Source organism: Pseudopipra pipra, chromosome 5 (genome assembly GCF_036250125.1).
Source record: "Pseudopipra pipra isolate bDixPip1 chromosome 5, bDixPip1.hap1, whole genome shotgun sequence".
Classification (NCBI taxonomy): Eukaryota; Metazoa; Chordata; class Aves; order Passeriformes; family Pipridae; genus Pseudopipra; species Pseudopipra pipra.
This window is the reverse complement of record NC_087553.1, coordinates 14,504,817-14,530,219: the sequence shown is the minus strand read 5'-3', so window position 1 is coordinate 14,530,219 and position 25,403 is coordinate 14,504,817. Positions and strand designations below refer to the sequence as shown.

At 41.9% G+C, this 25,403-nt stretch overlaps 1 protein-coding gene across 1 annotated transcript in view; it reads right to left on the bottom strand.

The window, feature by feature from the left end:
• The window catches only part of NINJ2 (ninjurin 2), a 47,293-nt gene that overhangs the window by 9,869 nt on the left and 12,021 nt on the right, over positions 1-25,403 (bottom strand). The gene's annotated exons all lie outside the window — the stretch shown is intronic.

Here is a 25,403-nt window from a genome sequence, read left to right as displayed (position 1 = left end):
GAAGCCAGGCAGTCCCCTGGCTGTGGCTGGCAGGGGGAGCGGGGGTGAGTCACGAGGTAGCAGAGCCCCATGAGAGCCGGGGCGCCTCTCCTTGCCCTTGCCCTCCGGCTGACACGGCAGTCGGCTCTGCTTCCCGGCTGGCTGCGGCACTCGCAGCCTGCAGAGACCTGCTTGTCGCATCGAGTGTGCATGCTCTGCTCTTTATTTCTCCCTTTCCATGCTGCTTCTCATCTCTTATTCATCCTGCAGACTCTCTGCCCCCGTCTGCATCTTCTGTTCAGCTTCTCCTTTCTCTTTTCATCTTCTTCTATTCTCTCCTTCTCCATTCTTTTCTCACCCTGTGCCTTTCACCTTGTCTGTCTTTCATGCTTCTTTCTGCTATTGAGCTCTTCTCCTGCTTCATGCACCTCCTTCCCTGGGTTGCTGTCTCCTTTTTGTCCCCCACTCTTTTCCCCCTTTGGCACTCTGCTGTCTGGCGAGTTTCTTGAATCTGTTCACTCTCAGACTCCACTCAAGGCTTCCTATGCTACAGGGCAACATAAATTATGTATCGCTCAAATAACTGTCTTACCAAATCTATATTAAACTCCCTCGTTAAGTGTATTTATGATACTGAATTGAAGGGATCCAGGAATCGACTGGCAGGCTGCAGGGCTGAGCTGGAATAGAAGATGGTTTTTCTTTTCCAGGTAGCTGGGATGAGGACAAGGTGGGAAAGGCAGTGACAGCGGTGGAGGAGCCTCCATCTGTAGCTCAGAAGCAGTTAGTGGGTTTGGGGCTCAAGAACTGCTTGGCACCAGCAACTACAAGGTGCTGATGCATGATCTCTGATTGTTGAACAGAAGCAATTGGGTGTGTATGTGTGGTGGGGGGGACAGCTCTTTGAATATATGGAATTGGGAGTGCACTCAAAAGGATTAGTGGGAACAATTATTTCCAAAGTCAGGCTACAGAAGCTGGAACCTATTCAAGTCACTAGTGTTTAGTGCCCAGAGCAGTTTTATCCCAGTGTTTTGGGGGAGAGAAAAAAAAAGGGGGGGGAGGGAGGGAAGCAGAGGAAGACTAAAAACAGCTTTACAAGAAAAAATTCAAAGTAGGTTAGCAGAGAAAATGAGTTTATAAAAAATAGAAGAGCAGCCGGGAGGCACAACAGTAACTACTGCATTGTGCTTACAAAGCTAAACACGTTAAGATGAATAAATCCCCAAGCTGGATGGCTTATGGCCCAAAATATTAAGAAAAGCTGGGCTTGATCGCAGGCTGCTGCCAGATCCAAAGAGCAAATGTGTTCATATAAATCATTTTAATACAAAACATTCATAAAGCAAGGTCCTAAAATTGAACTTCTACCAAGTCTAAGGGTGTTTGTGTCCAATGCTGAGGGGTCAGGTTGATTTCTAAAACTGAGGGAACATGGTAACAGCTGTACTGGATCAGACCAAAGGTCCAATTCCCCTCTGACTGTGGTTTGTAGCAGATGTTTGGGGGAGGAGGGGGGGGGAGAGAAAAGTCTTAGAATGGGGCAAGCATATAGCAATGGTCCCTTGTGTCCTGTAAACCAGTGACCTGTAACTCTGTATTCAAAACTGACCCAGCCCTGGCCTGGTGTTGCTTTTCATATGAGGAAGCCCAAGGTTAATTTGTCATTTGCTGTGTGGCTCAGGGCATCCTACTTGCTCTCCCTGGATTATAGTTTTCCCCATCTGTAAATTAATAAGAATGTTCATACGGGTGATGTGTAGGGAGAGAGAGAGGGCCAAAATCTACTGCAGAAGTGCAATATGTGCCTGTTGTGTACAGAATACACATGGACTGAATTCATCATGCAGGTAAAGCCACTGAAGCTGATGAAATTAGGTAGGGTTTGTTTTTTTTTTTCTTCCAAGGGTGGTTTACATCTCACAGTATTTCCCAGGTAAACCTCTCTCCAAGGCACTGGAGTTCAGGTTCATCTGCAGATTTGGGCATTTATGTGCCCCTGGCCACCCTCTGAGTGCTCGGGGCTGTCCATGGAAAAGAAGCTGTGGGAATCCAAGTGGAAAAAAGGAAGAACATGACCAAGGGTTTCAACAGAGACAGAGCTGATGACATTGCATCCATAAACAGTGGAACTCAGGGGGTTTGGTCTCTCCCACACTCTAGCACATGCCATGCATATGCACTGGATTAAGTTTCAATCCTTCTTTGAGAGACAAAGCACTGAGCAGTTTGGGCCTGCGTTGCTTCAGCATGAAGCAAGACTGAGTCAAGAAGATACTAGAAAAAAAAATTCCCACTAGGGAATGCAGCTGGTTTTCACCTGCATCCCGTGGACCATTGGAGATATCTCCTTAGGCATTCTCCAAAGGTAACAAAGAAGAGTGAGCTTAGCTATGCAAGACAGCTCTTGAACATATAAGTGATTGTCAGACCTTCTTAAATCTGTCTGGTGGGAACCATTTACAAGTTCAGAGCTATAAAGCAATGGAACACACTCAGGGAAATGCCTTAGAGGCTTAGAGGTCCCTTCTGAGGAGCTGAGATTGAGCTTTTGCCCCTCTGAACCCTGTAAGCAGGAAAGGTGTTGAGCGCAATGGCTCTTTGCTCCTCTCGTCTTTCAGGAAAAGTTGTCACTGTAGTTCAAGTCAAGAAGGAGTTAGCTCAATTGCAGAGGCAAGGGGTATGTCCCACAAGGAGGGGATGCTTCTATTTTCAGATTCAAGTGGCACCCAGACACCTCATCACATCATGGGTGTCCTGTTATGACAGGTGTGAACTTGCTTAGGAGCACACAGGCAGCTGCAACAGAAGTAACCCAGAATCTGATCTAGTTTTCTGACAGATGCAGCATTACTTCCCTTTCTTCAAACTGCACCTTGCTGAGTCCTTGCTCACTGTTGGAATCAAGTAATTCCATGCTTTGGCTCTTCCTTTCCCATTTTCCTCTTTCATTGGCACATCTAATGTCTTTTGTCTGGGGGACACAGACAGTGTTTTGGGGGTGATATTGCCCAGGAGATGTTCAGGCTTCTCTGCAGTCTCGCTGCTGTTAGCTAAAGCTACGTGAATCTGAACCAACAGGAAAATCCAGATGGGGTCAGGGTGAGTTTTGTGCCACTACTTGTTTTTTTGGCCATATGTGACAGAAACTCGAATTAGACAAAACCTTGAGATGGAATTGCCTCACATCAAAAGGCACACACGATTAAGGAAAAAAGTGTCTAGTTTGTAAAACTGGAGATATGAGAATAGTACGTTAAGCTAAAAAAAAAGGAGGGGGTAGTTTTTTAATTAGAGAAATGGTTGGGTGAGATATTAACTTTAAAAAAAAAAAGTCTGTTCACAGCGAGTCTATTCCTTCAATCTTGGTGTCCCTCTCAGCAACTTCCATGGACTACCTTCTATGTATAAACCTGCTGGTCTCCTTAAAGTCCCCGAGAGAGCCTTCTCCCTGATGCTTGCTGAGTTACTCGCCCTCTTTCCCCTGCATCACTTCGTGGTGTGGGCTCTGGGAGCTCTTCTCTCTTCTAGCACCTTCTGATGGCCAAGGAAACAAGAGCTGGCACAGAACAAAAGGGCAACCATCCTCCTGCACCACCTTGATGTGGGGAAGTGTCCCAGCCATGCCCTTCTTACTGGAGTGTGCAAATTGCAGTCTCTATACAGTAAACTGGCAGCATCCAATCTAAGCAGTTATGCCATTTGCTTGTTTGCTGAACTTTATTCTTTAAGAAACTAACCCTATGCAAGACCCATCTCCCTCCACCCAGGCTCACACATCAGCCCACGTGGGAAGTCCCATTGTGAAAGGCAGCAGCACTGGACTCTGTGGGGTATTCTCATGTCCTGTGCAAGTCCTTGGAGGTGGCTGCTTCAGAAGGCTGACCCTGACAGTGAGAGAGAGTGAATGAGTTGGGGACAGCAAAAAGATGGCAAGGAGCCATTCTTTGATTTTATTTTTTTTTTCCCCCCGGTGCAGATTTTTCCAAGCCCACCCTGGCCCAGTGAGATCTCCTTGTCACACAGGGGGTCCAAGGTCTGAAATTAAGCCCCTACAGAGGCTCAGTGGGACCTGGCATTCCCAAGCAAGGTTTTTGTTATCACTAGAAACAACTGGGGCCCAGGGACACAGTTAACTGGGTCACCAAGGGAGCCCTTCTTACATTCGGAACAAAGGAAGGATTCAACACAACATGCACCCAAAACCTTGGGTACGGGAGGAAAATCTGAAATCAGCAGATCTAGTGTCGTGTTGCTTTGTATGAGTTTAACAACTTGAGGGATCTGAGTTGGGAAACTTTGGCTCTATTTTTTCTATTAATAATTTAATTGAAAGCTGGGCCAAGGCCCTGCCTTAGGATACAGTACAGTAAAGCTCAGGGAGGAGGTTTAAGGTGGTTATAGAAGAATGGAAGGTTTTCCTTGGTAATTAAAAATATTAAGTTTGGCTTCCCCTTGTCTTCCTGGAGGAATTTCAAGGGTGGGGTCATTCTGTTGTTTGCATTTATAGCTTGCTATGTTGACAGAAGAATTCATAGGATGAGATTGTTTTCCTTTTTCTTCCTATCCTTCAGTGCAGCTTGATGGTGCTGCAAGAGCTAGTCACGCCAAGTTCAGGGTTATAAAATGGGTTATAAAAATGGTCACTGGTATATCGATATGTTAAACATAAATTGTGAATTGCTGTTGGGCAGAGATCAGAAACGAAACAGCTGGTGGACAGTAATATCTCCCACTTCTGAAAAATGGTACTTCTGGGCTTCCCTGTCCAACTTCCACTGAGTTCAATGGAAGTTAAACAATGGAAACACTTATCTTTGGCCATCACCACTTAAGTTCACAATATTAAATTAAATTATACTCTAAAACTGTGGCCCTGAACACATCATCATTAAGATACTTTATAAGATCAAAGTGACAGATTTGAAGAGCCTGGAACAGAATTTTTTCATAATAGTAGGTAATTGGCCTATTCCTGCTGGCAAACTGGATTAAGTAGTTAATGGTAAACTGAAATCATCAGTCACTGGCACAACAGGGGAACTGTGTGAGAAAATCAGCAAGTTGCACTTCAGCTAGGGGATGCTGGTGTGAATAGGGTGAAATGATGTGTTTCAGGAGAAGTCGAATGAGGAGGATGAGACACACAGGAATTCAGCAGGAGATGAAAGGACCTCTGCTGGGTTTGCTTTTTACTTTGTGCTGGCCTCTGAGACCGAGTGGTGAGCGGATGCAGTGGGAGGGCTGTTGCCCCCTGCCCTCTGTGTTAGGGGGCTCCAGAGTTTTGTCTCCCCCTGGTGTCTGCTCCAGCTGCTGCCACCTCCCTGTCCTGCTGGGTTCAGGAGCTCAGCTCTGGAATCTCGAGTCCCCTGTTGCAGCACCCGGTTGTAAAGTCTATATCAGGACATCTTCCTAAACTCTAGGATCTGCTCTCTGGATTTTCTGGGGGGACGGGAACAGGAGAAATGGCCAAATTGGATGAGATAATCTGCAGGTGGTGCTCAGTCATAAACGCAAATCATTAAGACACTAACAAGACTTTTTGCAGTGTGATTGTTTCTCCTATGCCTCTGCTGATACACTGGCAATTTTTCTTCCAGTGGATTATGAATTTAGATGTAACTATGACTAAAAGGGGTTATATACTCTTTCTAGATAGTCCCAGGTTAGGAAGTATTGCAAAAGTGCATTGAATAACTTCTCTGACCAGCTGCACAGCAGGGATTGAAGTCTAAGGGCAAAGAGTCCAGAAAGCACAGTTCTTTGGTCTTCAAAGATGCTGATGTAACTCATTCAAGAGGAGTGTTGCAAGAATCCATTCAGTAAAAGAAATATGCGGTAACTGTAGAGCTCTCTCTGCCTCCATTTCCTCCTACTAATCACCTATTTTAGAGTTAGTTTTATGCTTTTATGTTGTGTTGAAATAACACACGTAACCCTGAACTAAGTTGTGACTGGAAGATAACAGTGAGAAATGCTTGCAGCAAAGCTTGGGAGGGAAGCTCTGTAAAAAGGACTACTTCAGAAGTTGGTCATGCATGTAAAACTGGTCCTTATTAAATCTGATATATTTTTTAATGGTTGTCGTAGCCCTAGATTGTGTTCTTTTGAATAGTGGCTACAAACCATGCGACACACATTCTTCCCATAAAATTTCCCTTCAGTTAAAACTGTCTCTCCTGCTTTAACACTACATGCCCTGAATGTCAATAGTAGCCTCCTGAAGTCTTAAATTTCTCTTCCCTGCACTGCAAGGAGGGCACCACAGTAGAGCTTGGAGAAGTATTATGTTTTGGGCTCAGTTTCTCATACAGCTGTTGCTGTGGCTGTTCAGTTTTATGTAAAAGAAATACTAAGGATCAGATTAAAGAGTGTTTTAGAAGTAGAATTGTCCTTAACCTAAATTCTGTGCAACCTCACTTGCTGATAGCACACAGAATGCAAGCAAGCATAAACTTCATTCTCTTATTTCAGATTTTAAAACAGTGATTTAGAGAAATTGTGCTGTGAAAGGAGTCTTCCTGTATAGCCCTAAATGGTGAAGGTCTGCTTGTCTCAGATCTGGTGGGAGAAGGAACATACACCATCACTTTCTACCCCAAGGCACAGATGAAAAAGCTTGGGGAACCACATCTCAAAAATAGACTGTTAAGGTGAGTCTGAGAAAGGGGCTTGATGCTTCCAAAAGTATTGAGGCCTTTCTAGGTTATTGAATGCAGATGAGTTGCTAAGCATTCATGGGCTACTAAGAAAGTTCATGTGGCTGAAGTTGTGCTTGTGAGAAGGCAGCAGATGTGTGGGGAGGAAGATCAGGTGGCTGTTTTCTGGTTCCTGCCTGGCTAGTGGAGCCAAGATGTCCTGTATGGATTTGTCTCTGATCACAGCAGCAGGACATCAGACCTTGTGGCTGTTACCCACCCGGTTCAACATTCTGTCTCGCTCATGGAAGCAATAACTGATTTATAAATCCCCCATTTCAAAATTAATAGCGGTCTCTCCTAACCATTAAGCTAAATATTGTTCCTTTTAATGAGCCCAACAGGGCTGGAACTTCTAGTATAACCAGTGGGAACTTCTCAGCCACACTACTTTGTGTAGGCAGCTGTTCTGAGCCACAGTGCAGGAAAATACTGCCCTTTGAAAATTATACTGTCTGAGGTCTTTTTAGTCCCTTGAAAGGAGGTGGGTGGAAATAAACCCCAAGCTTCATTATGCTGATATACCTAAAGTGTCACAGGAAGTGTTTTGCATCAGGGGAGCCAGAGAAACATTTAAGCAAATGGCTCTGGAATGGCCTTTTGCCTGGAACTGGCTTCAGCCAGGGACCTGTTTGCCATGTTCCTGACTCGATGGCCAGCTGTGTTCCTACTGAAAGCTGTGGGGAAGAAAGCTTCCACTGACCCCTAGGGGGAAACAGAAGCAGGCAGTCAGTGGGCAGCCCCAGGAGTGTGGGTGTCTGGCCAGAGGTGCTGATTGATAACTCCTATTGGCTTTGGATTTGGCATGCTTTCAGTATTTGTGTGGATTTGAGGCAATCTTCTCTAGTGTAATTAATTAATTAAGAAAGATGCATTTAATTAGGCTGCAAAAATAAATTAAGAGATTTGGAGCCCAGTTCAGCTGAAGCTGTGCTTGCTTTGACAACCAAAACAATGCCTTTGAATCAGTTTCCTGTGAATTAATCTCGGTCAAGGAGTTTCCCTGTTCAGTATCCTTGCTGATAACAGAATTGTCTTCTGGAGGGAGAGTGTTAAATCAGTACATGGGAGGGGAAAAAAAAAAACCCAAATCATTCTAAGACTAGACAACTCTGGAACTATAAATTGGTCACTGGACACACCTGGTAGTTGTGAGCAGTTTAGTTAGTGATGTCTAAGACTGTAGCAGCAACTGTGGATGTTCAAACTGAATGAAATTACCACTGACAAGCCGAGAGCGCTCAGATGGACATTCAGATCTGTTACAGAGGTCACATCACTCAGATGTGTCATGTGTTAGTGTGGAAAGTGAGACGAAACATTCGAACCATGGCCAGGAAGGAATTCAGGAATGGTCATTGTCTCTGGCTGCGCTGTCAGCTCCACTCCAGCTGCTGATATGGCACCTGCACTTTTGAATTTGTATTCTCTTATCACTGACGCAGTGGAGGGTTTGGCAGGTGATTCATGTGCACTGATTCACAATTCATCCTGGGTGAAGTTTGCAGCAAAAGCTATTACCTTTGGTGTCGTATACACATGGGAAAAAAACAACACAACTCGTGATCAGATTCTTTCCTGGCATAAGTTTTCTTTGCTGTGACCTACAGACCTCTGCCTGTGAAGCTGGAATTGAGATTTTGTTCTGTCAATTTATGCATCATCATATCACTTATCTCTGTGTGGTTTATTCAGGTTATGGATTAACAGAGCAATCATTTGGCAACACCCTGCTCTCTACTGCTTCCAGTCCAACTTGGTACAACTGCATGATGCCATGTGGGGCTGCACAGACTTACTGACTTGCTAATTTAGGGATTTCCACAGCCTGCTGTCTGCTGTTTCGCTTAACTTCCTTTTCTCTATACATTTGGTGCTTGTGCTAATACCCTGCAACAGCAAGTCATCAGTTATGACAGTTACACTCAGTTCATGATTTTTTTAGGTATCAGCAAACAGATTTTTCTGTTATACTTTTTTTTCTTCTTTTTTTTTTTTTTTTTTTCTTTTGTGGGGTGCTTATCTAGGGCAGAAAATCCCAACAGCTTCTCCCTTTTCAAACAGTTACTTTTGAGGGAAGAACTGTGGATTGATTCCTCAGGAGAAGGAAATGACCTGCAGTAAAGTTCCCAGAATGCCAGCACAGCTGGTGGCTTTGAAATGCCAGCAAGAGCTGTGCTGGGGCATCCTCTGTACTTTCTTACAGACACCAGAAAAAGAGCCACAGACCTCTCTGAAGGGATAGGAAGGCCCCTATGTCAAAAGCTCTATTTCTGGAGCTTACATCCTTCAAGCAAGGAGATTGTCACACAAGTGCCATCACTTTCCTGTTCCTTGAGCTGCTGTGGGACTTGGGACCCAGCCAGACTCCACTAGTATTAATGCAACATGTAATCGATTTTTGTGGTGAAATAAAAAGATGCATCCTACAGCCTTGTGAGTAAAGAAAGGTCTATTCACCTAACAAGGAAGGCATATGATGCACACAGACCTGGAGCACCCCAGAAATGATCAGCCACTTTCCCAAAGCCAGCTTACACTATCAGTCTGCATGTTTACCTTCACCGTACAAACAAAACAGAGGTGTATTTATTGACGGGGTAAACAGGTACACTTCCCTCCCAAGAAACCAGTTTGGTTAGTCAGCCTGGGTGTTGACAGGAGGTGGAAGGAAATCATTATAAGAGACTGCATCGTAGGCACGATAATTAGCCATGTGGTTGGTACCAAACAATAGAGGCTTGTGCAGAGCCCAGGGAATGTAGAGATAATTTTACCTCTCCAAACAGGAGGGTATCAAGCTGTGCTTCCCTGCCTGGGAAGTAGGTCAAGAGGAAGTGCACTTTCAATTCATATTCATCTCATAATTATTTCACGCACTCAAGAACGGTATTTCTGTCAAGGGGAGGATGCCTCTGTGGCCAGTCTCGTGGAAGAGCAATCCTCCACTCAAAGCAGCAGCATGCATATTTGAGGCTTTCAGCGCAGGGGTCCATCAGCACTGCCTTCCACATGAGCTCTCATTGCACGTCTGCTCTTAGTCCTCACCTTGCCTGGCCCCGCAGTCACCCCAGACGTCAGCGCCAGTCGATCCAGAGTGCACGACCCCAGCACGGGAGTGCACGGCTTTCCATTTGCCAGTGGAGCTCAAACCCAGGGGTGCTGCGTTGTTGCTCCTGGTACTAAAGCAAACAGTCACCTTTCCCTGGCACAGTTGGAGAAGCCAGTAGTCCTGACAGAAACATTATATTAGGGCGTGTATGTAGAACAGGAGACCATTAAAAAAATCTCTCTCTCGATTCTTAAGAGTGGAAAAGAGAATACTTTGGAACTTATTTTGCTTATTTTCATGTATAAGAGAGGATGAAATTGTAGAAAGTTTTTAGAGGTCATCTGGTCCAATCCTCTGCTCAAAACTAGGCCAATTGTGAAGACACCTGGTGTTCCTTGGGATCATATCACTGGATGGGGTCTCTAAGACCCCTTTGAGCAACCTGTTGCAATGTTTGACCACCATCAGAGATTTATTTTTGTCTTAGAGATCTCAAAGGTGTGTTTTAAAGATGAATGTCAAAGTCTAAGCAAGGATGAATCACTATTAGTCAGGATAGAGAACAAGTGTTGTATAGTCATCCACAGTATCTCTTCCTGGGTTTTTGGTATATAATAAGCAATATATATACCTTGTGAAGATATAGAGAGATAGGAATATAAAGATATAAGATTTCTGAAGTAGAAGAGAGTCTTTCCCAGAAAAAAAAAGGTCAAATACTTATGTTTAGATACATTTTCCCATGATTTGAAGGAATATGTAAAGAAACAGAAAGTGGGGAAAAAAAAACACAACAAGCAACAGTGTCTTAGAGAATTATGACAATGTGATGGCTCTAATTTCACATTCAACTACAGAAAATTGTAAACATGAGACTAAATAGGGCCACTCCAATTTGACAAATCTGTTGTATGTTGAAAAAATAATATATGTAGGATGTGAAATACACTGCAGCTTGAAAGCAATGCACTTTTTAACAGTAGTATAATCTCCACAAATGCTACTTAGGAATGTTTCTTTTAAAAAAAAGAAATGACCTAATTTTTTAAAAAGAATTGCCAATAGCACAGAAAACCAAATCTGCTGCACCAAATTGTGTATGTTCCAGATCTCTTTCTGTAGTAAAATATTTAGTAGCTGCTTCTATTCTCTGCCCCAGTTAAACAATTTTTTTTTCAAAAAACTTTCTTGGTTCACTATAACTGAGAAGTAGTTGCAATATCATTTCATCATCGTGTTTCCAGGATAGCTAAATTGAACTCCAGTGGAGATAGAACTGTATGGGTTTTATTTTAGTTTGGAAAGAGATTTAAAACTTTAAAATGAGCTAATAGAGGAGGCTGGTTTGATGGGAAAAAAATGACTTTTTTATACCTGCACTGTTGTAATATTATATGTGAAACACAAATCTCAGCCTTTGCATCAGTTATATGGCCTGAAGCAACAGTAACATGCCTAGAATGAAGAAGTCTTTTCCTAAGGTTGACAACTGTCATTTTCCTCACAATAGATCCCTGTTTGCTGCATACCCCAAAGCCCTGATTCCCTCTGATTTAATTTTTCCCAGCTACTAGACATTTATACCTGTTTTCTGCTCTAACTATTCGATTTCCTCACAAGTAGCAGTACTAAAATCAAGTAAGCAGCTCTAATGTTGGAGCCAAGTTTGTATAATGTTTATTAGGAGGACTATATTCCCCAAACTTTTTTCTGTTTTCTCCTCTTCCATCATGCTATTGTAGTAGATTTGATAAAAGGAGGGGAAAAAAGGAAACAAAAACAAACAAGAAAACCCCAAAAAACCACCACCTAAAGAAACAAAACCAGAAAAACTCTTTAGGAGTTGTGCTTAAACATAGTTAGATGCTCCTTTTGTTATGTGTTATCATACCTACCCTCAAATAAAAAAAAAAGTCTACCAAGAATTAGCTTTGTATTCCTACCACATTTTTGGTAAACCAGTGCTCAGTTGTAATCAAGACTCTAATCTTATAATCATTCCCCTTTCGGTTCTAATAAACTTCTGTATCATCAGGAACACTTGCTCTTTGTTCCCTTATGATTCCCAAACTACAGCATGTAACAGGAAGGAGGACCATCAACCAGTCAACTTCATTCATCTTTCTTTAGTTTTTTCGGGGACACAACACATTTTGCATCTTTCACCGAGGTACTCCTAAATATCTGGCAAGCTGATGCCTTGCCTTGGTGTTTTCACCCCAGGACTCCCCAGTCTAACACAGCTCACTGACAGCACATTTAACCATCACTGCTGCTAATAAAGCAAAAGTTCTGAAAGGTTTAATAGGAATGAGGAAGTATTCAATATTTTTTAGCTTCTTTGAACTTCTAGTCTTTTTAATCTGATTTTCCCGGTTGCCTCTCGTTTCTTTGGTAATAATGTCTAAAACATATTTCCAATAATTTTTGAACTGAGTAGAGCTGGTTAATTCCTAGAAAAGAGACTGCCAGTGCAAGCTTAGTAACTCCTGGTAATGACTGTGTAATTAGACTAAATGAGAACAGGAACTGAACCATAGCCCAGCATATTCTGAAGAGACATTGAAAATAATCTCCTTTTTTCTTGTTAGGATGTTAAACCAAGAGCTTTCCATCTTGCTTCTAACTTGCCCAAGGAAAGACACAAGATTTTCTATCTAGTCTGTTTTCTACATCTCTGTCCAGCCTTGTGTTTGGTGCTCCCATTGGCTTATTTCGCAAAGGAACCAGAAAAACAATGAATGAAAGTGGTTGGGAAGAGAAACTCAGACAGAGAGTTGTAAGACTTAGACAGGAAAATGTGAATGAAAACTGGAAATTGTTCTAGGAAAGTTTACTAGATGACTAAAACCCGCGATTTCATAATCATGAATAAGGACATCTTTGGTTAGCGGCACCTCCTTAATAAGTGAGGAAGTAAAGGCAGCTATTAAAAATATATCAGATAAATGGGGAAGAGGAGAAGAAAGAGGAAGGAGGCAGCAATTATGTAAATTAGAGCCTGTGGAAATATAAAGAGGGGAAAGACTTGAAAGGGAGCAAAAGAAACCTCTACCTTGCAGCCTAAGGACAGTAAGGCTTTTTAAAGGATGACAGCAATAAAATCATTTCTAACAGTAGTATATCTCACTTGCTTAGCAGAAGATGGTGAAAGTCTTAATGATTCAGGAACAGCAGAAATATTCAATAGTTCCCTTCTGTGTTTAGAAAGAATTAGGATGATGTAATCAGGCATCATGGGAATGCAGAAGTACCTCCCAACTCTCCCAAGTAGCTATGAAAGATGAAAAACAACAACCATAAAGGCTTAAAAACTAAACCCCAGCATGCCTAAACAGCACTAGATAAGCAAAAGAGCTGCATGAGGTGCACAGCTTTCTCTTGCTAACTTGTAATAAGTCTTTGAGAAATAAGGAAACTTTTGAGTCTAGAGGAGAGTTAACTCAGAGAGAGGCAAAGCAAGATGACCAGGATAATTCTGGCCCAGCTTCTTTGAGAGCAGAGGGTGAATACTGAGAAAGCTTGCTATGGATTCAACTAGCAGGACAGTAAAGGGACTAGACAATACTGTGCCCAGTGTGAAGTGAGGCTTGGATTCTTTGGCATTATTTTTTTCTTTCAGAAAATATTATTTGAAAATATTCATTGTGATATATGATACCCTGCCAGATTTGTTGCCCTTTGCAGCTCTTTATCAGCCCCAGGGATGTGCTCTGTTGGCCAGAATTAGTTGGTGCTATAGCTGGATTTGGCACAGATGTTGAGTGCTAGAGCTGGAACCATCCAAACTAGGATTGACCTGTTGACTGCTGCTGAGGCAGTTCAGTATATTTTTATCTGTGCCTTTTCTTGAGCCCAAAGCAGGCTTAAAATAAGTGTTACAGAAGACCCTTGTAGGCCTGGAGAATACAATATGTGAGAGGCAGCCCGTGATGGACAGCATGGGGGCCCTGAGGCTACAAATATGGCTAAGGCAGCAACTCAGACTAATACTTTTTAACAAAAAATTATTCATATTTGTTTGTGGAGACAGGGAAGGCAAGAGGAGTTCATTTAACTTTGTGTGTCACAAAGTGAAACCAGCCTCAGTTTAAGCAGTATGAGTAATTCAATTCTAATCAACATGGTCATATGCCAGGGAATTTTGCCAGGCCAGTTTGCGTTGATATGGCACGAAATAATAGATCAAGTTTACTGTAACCATTTTCATAGCTAGTCTTTTTATTAATTGCTAGGTACAATACCAGTGAAATACAGCTTATGGGCACTAAGAATGATACAACTGGAAGGCAGTGTTTCAGAAATGGATTTAAGGATCCTAATGGAAATGGAGCTGAACATAAGCTTGCTGTGGGACATGGCAGTTCTACAGTGATGACAGGAGCAGAGCTGTGTTCATAATATCATTTAATATCACATTAAGATGAAAAACTTGCTCACAGCTGAGAAATCCATAAAATCTGGAGAGTGCACAGAAAAAAGCCATACAAAATATGAAAATACTAAAAAATGTCTCCCAATGTGAATGAAAGAGATCCAGCTATCCTATTTAAAAGAAAGCTTAATTCAGATTTAATAAGTAGCATGGAGTCTATCTGGTATTAAACCAACTTTGTATTGTTGCTGGAGAAAGTATATAAATGCCCCGTAATAGGAAACTGAATTGAGGCAAGTTTAAATTGAAAATGAAGACAGCAAGATAACTTGCCAAGAAAGGGGGTAAATTCTCCATCTCTTGAAGTGTTTAAATCGAGATATGACACCTTTATGTGCTCTAGTCAAATACCAGTTACTGCATTCAGTATAGAAGCAGAGAAGTGATACAGCATCAGCCTTACACAGAAGGTGACACTGAATAATTCAGTGATCCCCAAGGACTCATACGTATCTGTTTCTCTTCCTAAACTTTTCAAATGTATTGCTGTACACTGGTAAACTTGAGTCAGCTTTAGTGCTGATATAGCAGTTATTCTATCGATCTATGACACTGCAGGTAAAGTTAGACTTAGTCAATTCTTGAATTTAACCAAGTAGCCTGTGTAACATCTTTGTACAAACAGCTCCGTGGGATCAGGATATCGATGCCAAAAAGTGTAAATTTAAGAGATTCCAAAACCAAGGGTGCTTATAAGGACCTTGCCATGTGATGATGACAAAGTACATTTCTCTTAGTACTGGATTTTTTTTTTAAGGAAGCTGTATTTTCCCTGAAGTGACTTCTCTGATTTTGCTTAGCTTCCTGCCAGAGAACAGCACGCATTCTAAAATCTCTCCCACATAGCTGTATCTTTTATTGGTTTCCTCTCTATAAATAATCCAGCATGGCTTTAAAAGACAATAAATTGCAGAGTTAAATAAAGGCAGTGCATCATTCAGATCTGGTTATGTCCTGACATCAGAAGTTTCTTTTGTTAAATTGATTCACCTAACTATAACGAAAGGCCAAAGGTGTAAATGGTTTGTCAGCAGGATTATGCAAAGCCTAAATAGGTTTATGTCCCTTGAAAAGGCTGTAGAACTATACAAATGCTATTGCAGTTGCACAACGGGCTGGATGGGTACTGAACCACCTGAAGGATCTCCTTGATTTGTCTTTCCCTGTCATGGTTACCTCAAGGGAGCACAACTGTGTAACAGCACTTGAAGGTGTTATGTCCAGCTCTTGGCCTTGGCATTACATGACCTTCTGTAGGATCTCTCAATTGTGTGAATAACCAAGAACACCAGAGCAATGTCATAAGTGTGGCTCCATGAACATAATAAGTTCTTCATAAATTGAAAATAGCGATGAATTACGAAGATTTGAATAACTACTTGAGAGCCCACTGCATACCAGTACAAGTGACATCTTTTGGAGGTCAGACTTCAGCATGCAAAATCCATCTGGCTGCTGTGCTGCAGCTGAGCCTGCCCTGCCAAACTGTAGATTACAAACATCTACAGAGATATCTGCATAAAAACACAGCCGCAGAGATATGGTCACTATCAGTCAAATCCTGACCCTAAACAATCCTCTGCTTCACTCTTCTACACTGAAGCCAGCTGAAGCAATGCATCAATGCTCTTGTGAGACTCCACCTGGAGTTCTGGGGTCCCCAGCACAAGAAAGGTCTTGACCTATTTGGATGGCTCCAGAGGAGGCAACTAAGTGGATCACAGGGCTGGAGCTCCTCTCCTATGGAGACAGGCTGAGAGAGTTGGGGTTGTTGAGCCTGCAGAAGAGCAGGCTCTGGGGAGGCCTCAGAGCTCCTTCCAGTACCTAAAGGGGGCCACAAAAGAGCTGAAGAGGGACATTTCACAAGGGCATGCAGTGATAGGGCAAGGGGGAATGGCCTTAAGGTAAAGGATGGTAGGTTTAGATGAAATATTTGGAAGTAATTCTTTACTATAAGGGCAGTGAGGCACTGGAAAAGTTGCCCAGAGGAGTTGTGGACTACCCATCCCTGGAAGTGTTCAAGGCCAGGCTGGATATAACCTGGTCTAGTGGAAGGTGCCTCTGCGCATGGCAGGGAGGGTTCCAACCCTAACTAATCATTCTATGAAGACATAAACCTTTTGAGAACAGATTAGAAGGGGGTTGATTCTTAGTATATGTTGGAACAGTGTGAGCTGTAGCTGGTTTTGGCTGGTAAATATCCAACTCTTGCCAGAATTTACCTGTAACAACCTCAATTACATGTCCTAGCAACCTTCACTGAATTTCTTGTAGTGAAGTTAAAACTGTACTGTTCAGCTGGAAAAACTTGCATCTCTACCAATAGTTACATATAATTAATAATTACGTGGTAGATAACTGACTGCTTTTAGGTCTTCCTCTGTTTTTCCAAGATCAAGAAAGGGAAACATTTTATGCAGAACATCTCAGTCCTCCACATAACAAGCTCATAAAATCTGAACTCTTCTATTTTATTAATCAGTGTATTATAGGTGCAAATTGTTTGTTGAAGATATCTTGCTACAGAGTTTGGAATTTTCTCTGTGTTTACTGAGACCACACACTCAGTGGGTTTTACAGTACTAGAATTACAGAATCCAGTGAGTATAGATAGATAGTGTTGTGATAGCCAATGCTTTTACACTGAAGTCTTAACTACAGAATGTCCAAAGCTGAGCATTTGGGTCCCTGCAGCCTGAGGTGAAGAGCCAAGCTTTTCAGCAGAAAGCTGTAACTGGTCCAGACCTTGTGTGGCTGGGATCCAGAGGAGAGTGCGTAATATGCACTCATTATTTAGTTACATTCTCTTTATTTTGTTCTGATCTGGAAGGATGGTGCTAAGTGCTTCAAAATTGTCTGGGAAAGAAAAGTTAAACTGGAAAATATCTATATTATGTTGAGAGAAAATGTTTCAACCACTCCAACAATATTTTAAATGTTTTGTAACATAAAATACCGGGCCAATCAAATACAAAATAAAGAGCTATTTCAAAGTGAAAAGATTAGGTGTTTCATTCTGAAACATTTAGGTGGAAAACTTTCACAGATTTTGGTGTTCTCAACACAGTTTCAAAAAGATTTATCAGAACTGTCTTTTTCCAGTGGAAAATGGTTCCATATCAAGATTTTATTCTGACAAAAAATTATAGCTGAGCTGTTATATTGCTGCAAGTAAATGTTAACAATGCTTATTCAATATTTCATCAGCAGCTCTTTCAGAACACTGAGCTGCCCAAGGGAAAAAAATACAAAATCAAAAAAAACCCCCAAATTTCCTGTGAAATATGCATATGTCACAGTTGTCAAATTGGCCATAGCAACACCAGCATATATTTGAAAAGATGGACTTTTTTTGTTTCAAGAGTACTCTTCATTCCAAAAAAGACTATAAAATCATTCTAGAAAGGAAGAAACAACTGCCCATTTGACTTGCTTTGTAATGAACCCAGACTGTCCATATGTGTAGTCCCACTTAATCATGCTCATGTGCAATGGTTTACAGATCATAATCAAAAAAGAAAATGGAGAATAACTGTTTGAATAGCAACTGCTCAGGAGAATATTCATTAATCTACATCACAACTCAACAATGTGGTTCAGAAAACATAGTCCAGGAGTTGGAAACACGTTGGAAATGGTTTAAATTTTTTCTGGGTTTTCATCTTGGCAAATATATCCACAGAAAAAAACCCCTACTGGCTGATTGTATAGAGACATTGAATGCATGCCACTGATGAATAATAGCATATATAGTGGACTTTGATTCCAAAAGAAATTTTAATGTGTTCAGATACGAAATTATGCTCTGGCAAAAATTTGGTGGTTAGCATCTTATATTTTGTGGTCAAATGATGTCAGGCTCTGTGGACCAGCTGGATCTACAGAAAGAAGAATTAAGGGCTTGCTATCAAAAATACCCTGTCCCTGTGGATAGGCAGGTCACTGGAATGTTAGCAAAATCACTTCAGTGGGTCTCAGGTTTTCCAGCTACAGCTAGGGTAAGAGGTGGCTACTACTGTAAGCAGAGCAGTGCTTTTAAATAAGTGCTTTTAAAACTGCATTTAATCCCTTGGAGTACACCTAGAAATTGAGAGGAAAATGGAGAAGGCACTTCTTACATCAGCTATATATTTGACAGTTAAATGAACAAGCAGCCCCATTTGCACTTCCTAGCGTTTCTGGAGAGCTTGCAAGTCTGTACTCTCTGGGATATATCCTTGAATTGACCAAGAAATCACTGCCTTGCGGAAATGACATCTCCATACGAAAGAAGTTATTGCAGCTGCCTGGAGAAATGCACAGAAAGGACCTTCCTGGCAATTCTTTTCCTTTGAGAATCCAGGATCCCAGAGAAAGACCATAATGAAATCTAGTAGTCGTGTCCAGTACAAGTAGTTTTCATTCTATTCACTTCTTTCCATTCCAAAGACCCCCCCCAAACCGTTTCTGCTACCGTGGCAGGAGGTTATGCAATGTGCAGGTCTTACAGATGTGTTTGAAAGTTCCTGAGTAGTAAAGTCACTGCTGCCCCACCACCGTTTCCCCCCCCGGTCACCCCTACATACCACAATCATCTTTAGAACAAGTTTTCAGTCAGCGAGTTGTTGCGTCTCGACACTGAGGGCACAGAAGGAGTCGACCATTCCTCGGTGAATGTTTACTGTGTCTTGAGGATGCCCCAGCTGAAATGATTTAACTATCTATTTTCAGCATCCCTTCATCAAAGTCAATCGGAAAAGCGTCACGTGGCTCCCTGTGGAACCCCTCAGGATGGGGACACGGCTGCCTGTGCCTTATTTGCCTAATGGCTGCCTCCAGGCCTGCCCCTGCCCGTGCTGTGCTCCTGTGCCCATGCTGCCACTGCCTCCAGGCTTATCATCCATCTCCTCTTACTCAACATCTCTGAATGTTTTCCATGCTGCCAAGTATTCTTGAAAGCTTTGGGTTTGGTACAGCCAGCGAGCACGTGTGCTCTTAATTTTTTTCTTTTCTTTTTTTACGAGGAAATTCTGCAGGTAGAAAGGGATTAGCAAGGCTTGGTAGCATAAAGCATTGAACAAGATTTTGGGGGAAGAAAAAGGCTATTGGTGCAACTGAGTCAAAGTTGGCATCAAATTTCATAATTCAGAACTGCTATCAAATCCAGTTCAGGCTGAAGAGAATCAGGAAAATAAATTTCTACAGAACACTGAAGTCAAAGTTAATGACATATTTCTTAATAACAAGTTATTAGAAGAAATGTTGTCTTAATCAAGCTAAGATGAGCTATCAGCCTAGCCATGCACCATTCATGGACTAGACTAGTATCCAGCAGATGTGGTAGACTGACCCTTGTAAATTATCTTCTTTCAGTAGGACTCCTTGAAGTCTATTTTGGAGGGAGAAAGTGAAGTACTTTTTTCTGTCTGTCTTAAGTAAGAGGGAGAAACCATTTTCATCTCAGTTCACAGTAAGCAGAGTGTGTCTTGGTATTTGCAGAAAACCTGTGTGAACTGAAAGGCAGGGTACCTGCTAGGAACTCAAGGGAAAGACCAGGACAAAATTTTAAAAGAGTTCAGAAAGGCCTTGTAAGTGCCAGCTTCATATGTCTCTGGAATACTTCTTGCTTTGTCTCATATACAAGTCAGAGAAGGGAATTAATAATTTCAAGCTAAAGCCCCCCTCAGTGACAACAAATAAAGTCAAAATGTGAATCTGCTTTGTAACCATGGGGAGAAGTCCCTTTCTCATAGAGTGGAGGTTGGAGTTGAAGAGTTCCAGATGTCCTCCAGGTTATAGGTGGAGGTATTAAATGTAAATCATGCCTTTCTTTCCAGCCTTTGTGGGTTTGGCTGGAGATGCAAATGTCCTTGCTACATCACACTTCGGATATTTAGAAATGCTTCTCACACTGAGAGAAGTTTTAAATCAACAGTTTAAAAACCTAAAAGAAGAAGGCCCATACCTATGTTTTTCTTAATTAGCAAGCCACAGTTATCGTGTATAACTAAATCAGAGCCTGGAGTGTGAATTTTGCAGGAGCTACAAAGTGACGATTAATCCCTAAATGAAGATTCCTCCCCTGTTCTCTAAACTCGGGGATGGTTCTTCCTCTTAACAGAGGAAAGGACTTTGTTTAATTACATTTGCTGAATCCTACTGGCAAATATTCTGGCTGGTGAATACAAAAACTGTTGTGCTGTTAATGCATCAAAATTAATTATGCCAGTATAACTGGTTATCTTTGGCACAAGTACAGAGCTTGAGGGACCAGACATGGTGCTGCCCTCTTCGTTACCATGGTAGATAATTATGAAAGAAGTACAGATCTGGACTTGCATAACTCAAAAACAGTTGTGACCAGATTGGAAATTTACAGGTTAAGAATGAAAGAATTATTCCTTTCTCAAAAGCTATCATTTAGGACCCAGAAGGAATTTGACCCACTTGCAGGGGGGAAAAAATTATAGTTGAAAGAGCTATGACTGATGTTGTACTGACTAAGGAATTTTTCACAAACCGCTCTGAAAAATTCACTTGATATGCACTTATTCTGGTACAAGGTAGTAAAAGTAATCTGGGTGTGGCACCAGATTGGTATTTTTAGCTTGAATTTCCCTGGCTATATCTTTTATATTTAGGGCTGAATATGTGAGCTGCTTCTGTAAGACTGCAATAAACTGTTCAGTCTGGGTAAGATGGCACTTGCTGCTTTAGAAGCTGCTTTACTTGACATTGAAGCTTGGTCAAATTGTGATTGCTTGTAAGTACTGCTCTAAACCTGTGCAAGGTAAACAAATAACATCTGGGATACGGAGATACCTTTCCTACTTCCCAAGAGTGAAAAGCCCCCCTTTTGACAATCCCACAGATGCAAAGCTGCAGAAGCTTCATTAGGAAACGGTAGGCAACAGTGAGCCTGATACGTGAAGAGTATCAGCAAAATACTCAGCAAGGTTTTGTGTCTTCTGACTACAAAGGAACTTCTTTAAAATTATCTGCAGGCCTGATGCAGTCCAGTAGCTGCAGCACATTTAAACAGTGTGCCAAGCAGTGTGTTCTTTGCGTGTGCCAGATGTAAGCAAGCTGTGATTTATGTGTGCAAATGCCTCTATGAATACGTGCACGTTAGCTCAGCCGGAATTTAACACGAGAGCTCTGGAAAACTTGAACTCTGAGTTGCGCTTCCCACGTTGTTTGTTCTTTCATATTAGAACAGGCTCTGCTTCTGAAAGGATACAGAGTGGAACTTTACAAGAAGCCGAGGAGATAAAAGTTTTAGCTCGGTGACAAATGGAGGTGAGTGCTAGTGAGTCATCTGCTAAGCTTTGAGGGCAGATGGCTGGACCAGCAATTCCAAAACATTCTTTTAACACCACAAAAACCTCTCTAATCTCTGACCGTAACTATAGGGCTGTTCAAAACCAAAATCTGAAAAGATGGGAGCAGTTCACTTTCTCAGGAGCTGGCTTCCAAATACAGCTGCTGAGACCAGTTTGTAAGCTTTTAACCTGTGTCTAACAACAGCAGTTACACATCTCTCATCTCTGGACAGAAACTGAGTGCCAAAAGGAACAAGTTCACATGCTGTTGTGGGGGGGGGGGGGTAAAGTAGTGGTGGCACTGAAGCTTCTTTTAGGATTCTGACAAGGTATCCTCCAGGCCTAGGGCAAGCAAAACTGGACAGAGAAAATGGACTTGAATGCTGCAGTGACTCATGATGCTTGGTGAGCTTCTGTATGTTTTGGCCTAGTGATAGTTGCTGTTTCAAGCCAGAGGGAAGCCATGTGGGTATATCTGCTAGTGAGTAAAGCATTATGCAGCTCTTAGTGGCTGTGATGCCTTGCCATCATGGTATGTTCAACCCATAAAGGCTATTCCAGTTGTGTGTCATCAGTTCTAATTGCCCCTCTTCATTCTTCTGTGGTATTGTATGGTACAGCTCTTAGAGGCCAGAATTATTCTCTCTTCTGCATTTGTAGCCAAATACAATTTCTGAATTACATCAGTTATTCTGCTAATCCCCTTCCTGATTTGACTGAATTATCTCAGAAAGTAGCTATGGTCACCCATAAGAAAAAGTGAAACTACCATCAATAGAGTATCTTCTGCCTGACTCTGAGGGTCACACCTTGTAGCTATGGGTGTGACCATTTACTCTGGACTCTTAGCTATACCTAAGAGTCCAGAGCAAGTGCTCCTGCTATGACTCTTGTGCTCTCTTGCATTCTGGCTTCCCTGAGACCCTGTTCTGAGCCAGTCCAGCTCGTTAAGTTAAGCTAAATTAAAAAAAAAAAAAAAAGACCATTTTCTCTGGCTTTAATGAGCTGAATTGTCTGTGAAAAGGGTTTGGCAAATGCCAGCACAAGGACAAGGTGGGATGTGTCTCTGGGAGCAGGAGATAAGGAGGGAGCAAAGGGTCATAGGCTAAAGTGGAGCAGGGCTTCCCCCTTTTGGGAACAGCAGGCTATTAGACCATTGTGATATCTAATCTTTCTGGTTGTTAGTCATTGCCTTAGACCAGGGGTGTCTTGACTAAACCTCCGTTGCTATTGTTTTTGTCCTTATGACACAGAGGAAACATGACTTGTTTCACATAATTCCCTCCATGTGAACACTGAGTAGGAATTTCATGTGTCTGCATGCTCCAGACATAGACAATGACTTCTCAACAGCTTTTGCTGTCTGAGGAGACTGCTGGGCTGGGAAATAAGAGAGATGATGACTCTAGAAATGGCTACAAAGAGCAAGATGTGATCCTTGTGTGAAGTATACACTGAGAGACCCCGAGGGAATGAACCACTTATCTCAATAGATGTTGTCCTCTTAAGGTCGCTTAGGTAAGGTCAAGGCAACAACATTTGATGCTATACTTGTGCCAAAAAGTCATAAGCAATCCAATTCAGCCATAAAAGCTGTTAATGATGCAGTAGAAGCTGCATTTCCACTGCAAGTTCTGCCACTACAACACCACAAACAACATATTACAGTATGGTATATGAAATATAGCCTGAGATTTGTATGTGGCCCAGAGTGATGCAGAACTTCAGGTTTTGTGAAAGTTAGCCACACTGTGGAATGGTTCCCCTACAGGAATGGACTCACAGTACAAAGTGAAAGTCTGGATCCAAAACTTCCAACCATTCACGAGCAGCCAATGCCAGTCTCTTACTTCTAGTCCATAATTTTTCATATACTTATATATGGTTATATATATATATTTTTAAAGTCCAGACTAGACTCGGAAAACATACAAGAGCATGCCAAGAAGGAATTGAAGCATGGTATATGGAATGTCACATTAGAGTCAAGTATCTGTGAACGAACTCACCCAGCACTTTGTGTATTTACACAGCGTAATCTCTGGTTACCTGGTTTGTGTACAGGTGCTCTAACTGTGTATGTGGAATGTCAGCAGTTGATTTACTGAAAACATTAAAAAATGCGTTACAATGTCTGTGTAAGTTCACTATAAGGAATGCTCCTAAACTTGTCAATACATGTGAACTCTTTTCTCTGTACCCTCTCACTCTGCACACAGTCACCTATCTTCTAAATCAGTGAATCAGTGGCAACAGCTACAGATCATCGATTTCATTTACCCCTCCTCAAGGAGCTCATTCCTCTCTTGCAGAAGCCTTTTGTGACTCTCAGATAAAAGACACTTCATCTGTGTAAAATATTATTATTATTGTTGTTAGGCTAGTGTTTTCAGTGGGTTTTAATGGAACGTGATGTCCTGCCAAAAGTAACACCCTGGGAATCTTTCAACAACTGTTCCTGGGTGTTCTGTAGATTACTGCTGTTTTCTCATACACTGTCCCTGGGAATTACATTCTCAGATTAGGAAAAACGTCAGCCCTCTTCCCTCTGTGAAAAGAACTGCTGTTCAGGCTCTATATTAAAGGATTAGGGTAGTATTTTTTCTGGTGACTTATTATTCAGGTTGTGTTTTGTTTTCTCATTAACCCCTTTGCAAAACATGTTCAAAATTTAAAATAAGATTGAATGATCTTGTAGCATTATGCAAGCACTTTGCATAGCTGAGAATGGCCAGTTAAAGGAAGACTGGTGGAAAATTGGACCCAGACATTCAGTCAGCAACTTTCAACCCTGCAGAGACAAAGGACCTTTAAGACCTAACTCTATAATGAGGAGCTATAGTACAGCATGGCAGAAATTAAAGGGAGGCCCAAATCCCCTAAGTGACAATTGTGTTTTTCAGAGATCTCCTGAGTAGATGTTGCTTTGAGAGACCTTTGGGAAGGGGTGTAGCAAATGAGGCCTTCCTAGGAGACTCTATTGGGGAAGCAAATACCTCGGGGCCAGAAAAGGAATGGGAGGAGGTTAAAGCAGAATAACCATTTCTCTGACAATTGAATGCCCAGATTCTACAAATATGGTCTTGTTCTGAAGAAGACATTCACATTCAGCTGCCAAATGTGTTAAATTTCTGTGGTGGGAAACAAAATTTTGCAGGACCTGAAGTTTCTTATGATTCCTTTGTCACTGTATCTGGTGTTTAACCTGTAGTTTCTCCCTTCAAGATGACCAAGGGACAAAAGAAGTGGGAACCAGTGATGCAGAACAAATGCCCTGGATTTCAAGTGGAGTTCACTCAGTACGCGTTGTGTACCAGAGCTGGATTCTTATAAAGGGATTGCCAAAAAGCTGTGTCCAAAAAAACTCCTGAATGTTTGAGGAGGGATGAAAGAGTTAGGGAGGGGGAAGAAAAACCCTGGACCATGGGGGACAGAGTAGGCACTGGATGCCTGTGTTTGGAGAGCAGTCGAGATGGTCTTTACTTGGCATGGGCTCAGAGAAATGGGTCATATTAGCTCCCAGTTTTAGTTGTGCATTGAAACACTTACACATACCTAGCACAAAGTGACAGAGGAGTTTATCCCTATAGCTTACTCACTTCTGATCACACTTCTTTCTTGGTTTCTGCCTTCCCCAGCAGAGCTCAGCCCTGTTGGAGCAGCTCAGCTTTACTGTTGCACAACTACATGTTGTGCAGTAGTTCTGGGGTTTTGTGGTGATTTTCTGTGTGCTCACTACAGCCTTTTTTTTTTTTTTTCCTGAAAACAAAACGAAACCCAACAAAAAGAAATACCAGTTTGCCTCTCTCTTTTCTTATTCGCAGTTTCTCATATTCTGTTTGGGCACCCTGATACTCTATTTAATGCTGCTGCTGGCATGACCAGGGAAGGTGAGCAAAAGAAACATCTTTCCATCTAATAATATGATTATCATGACC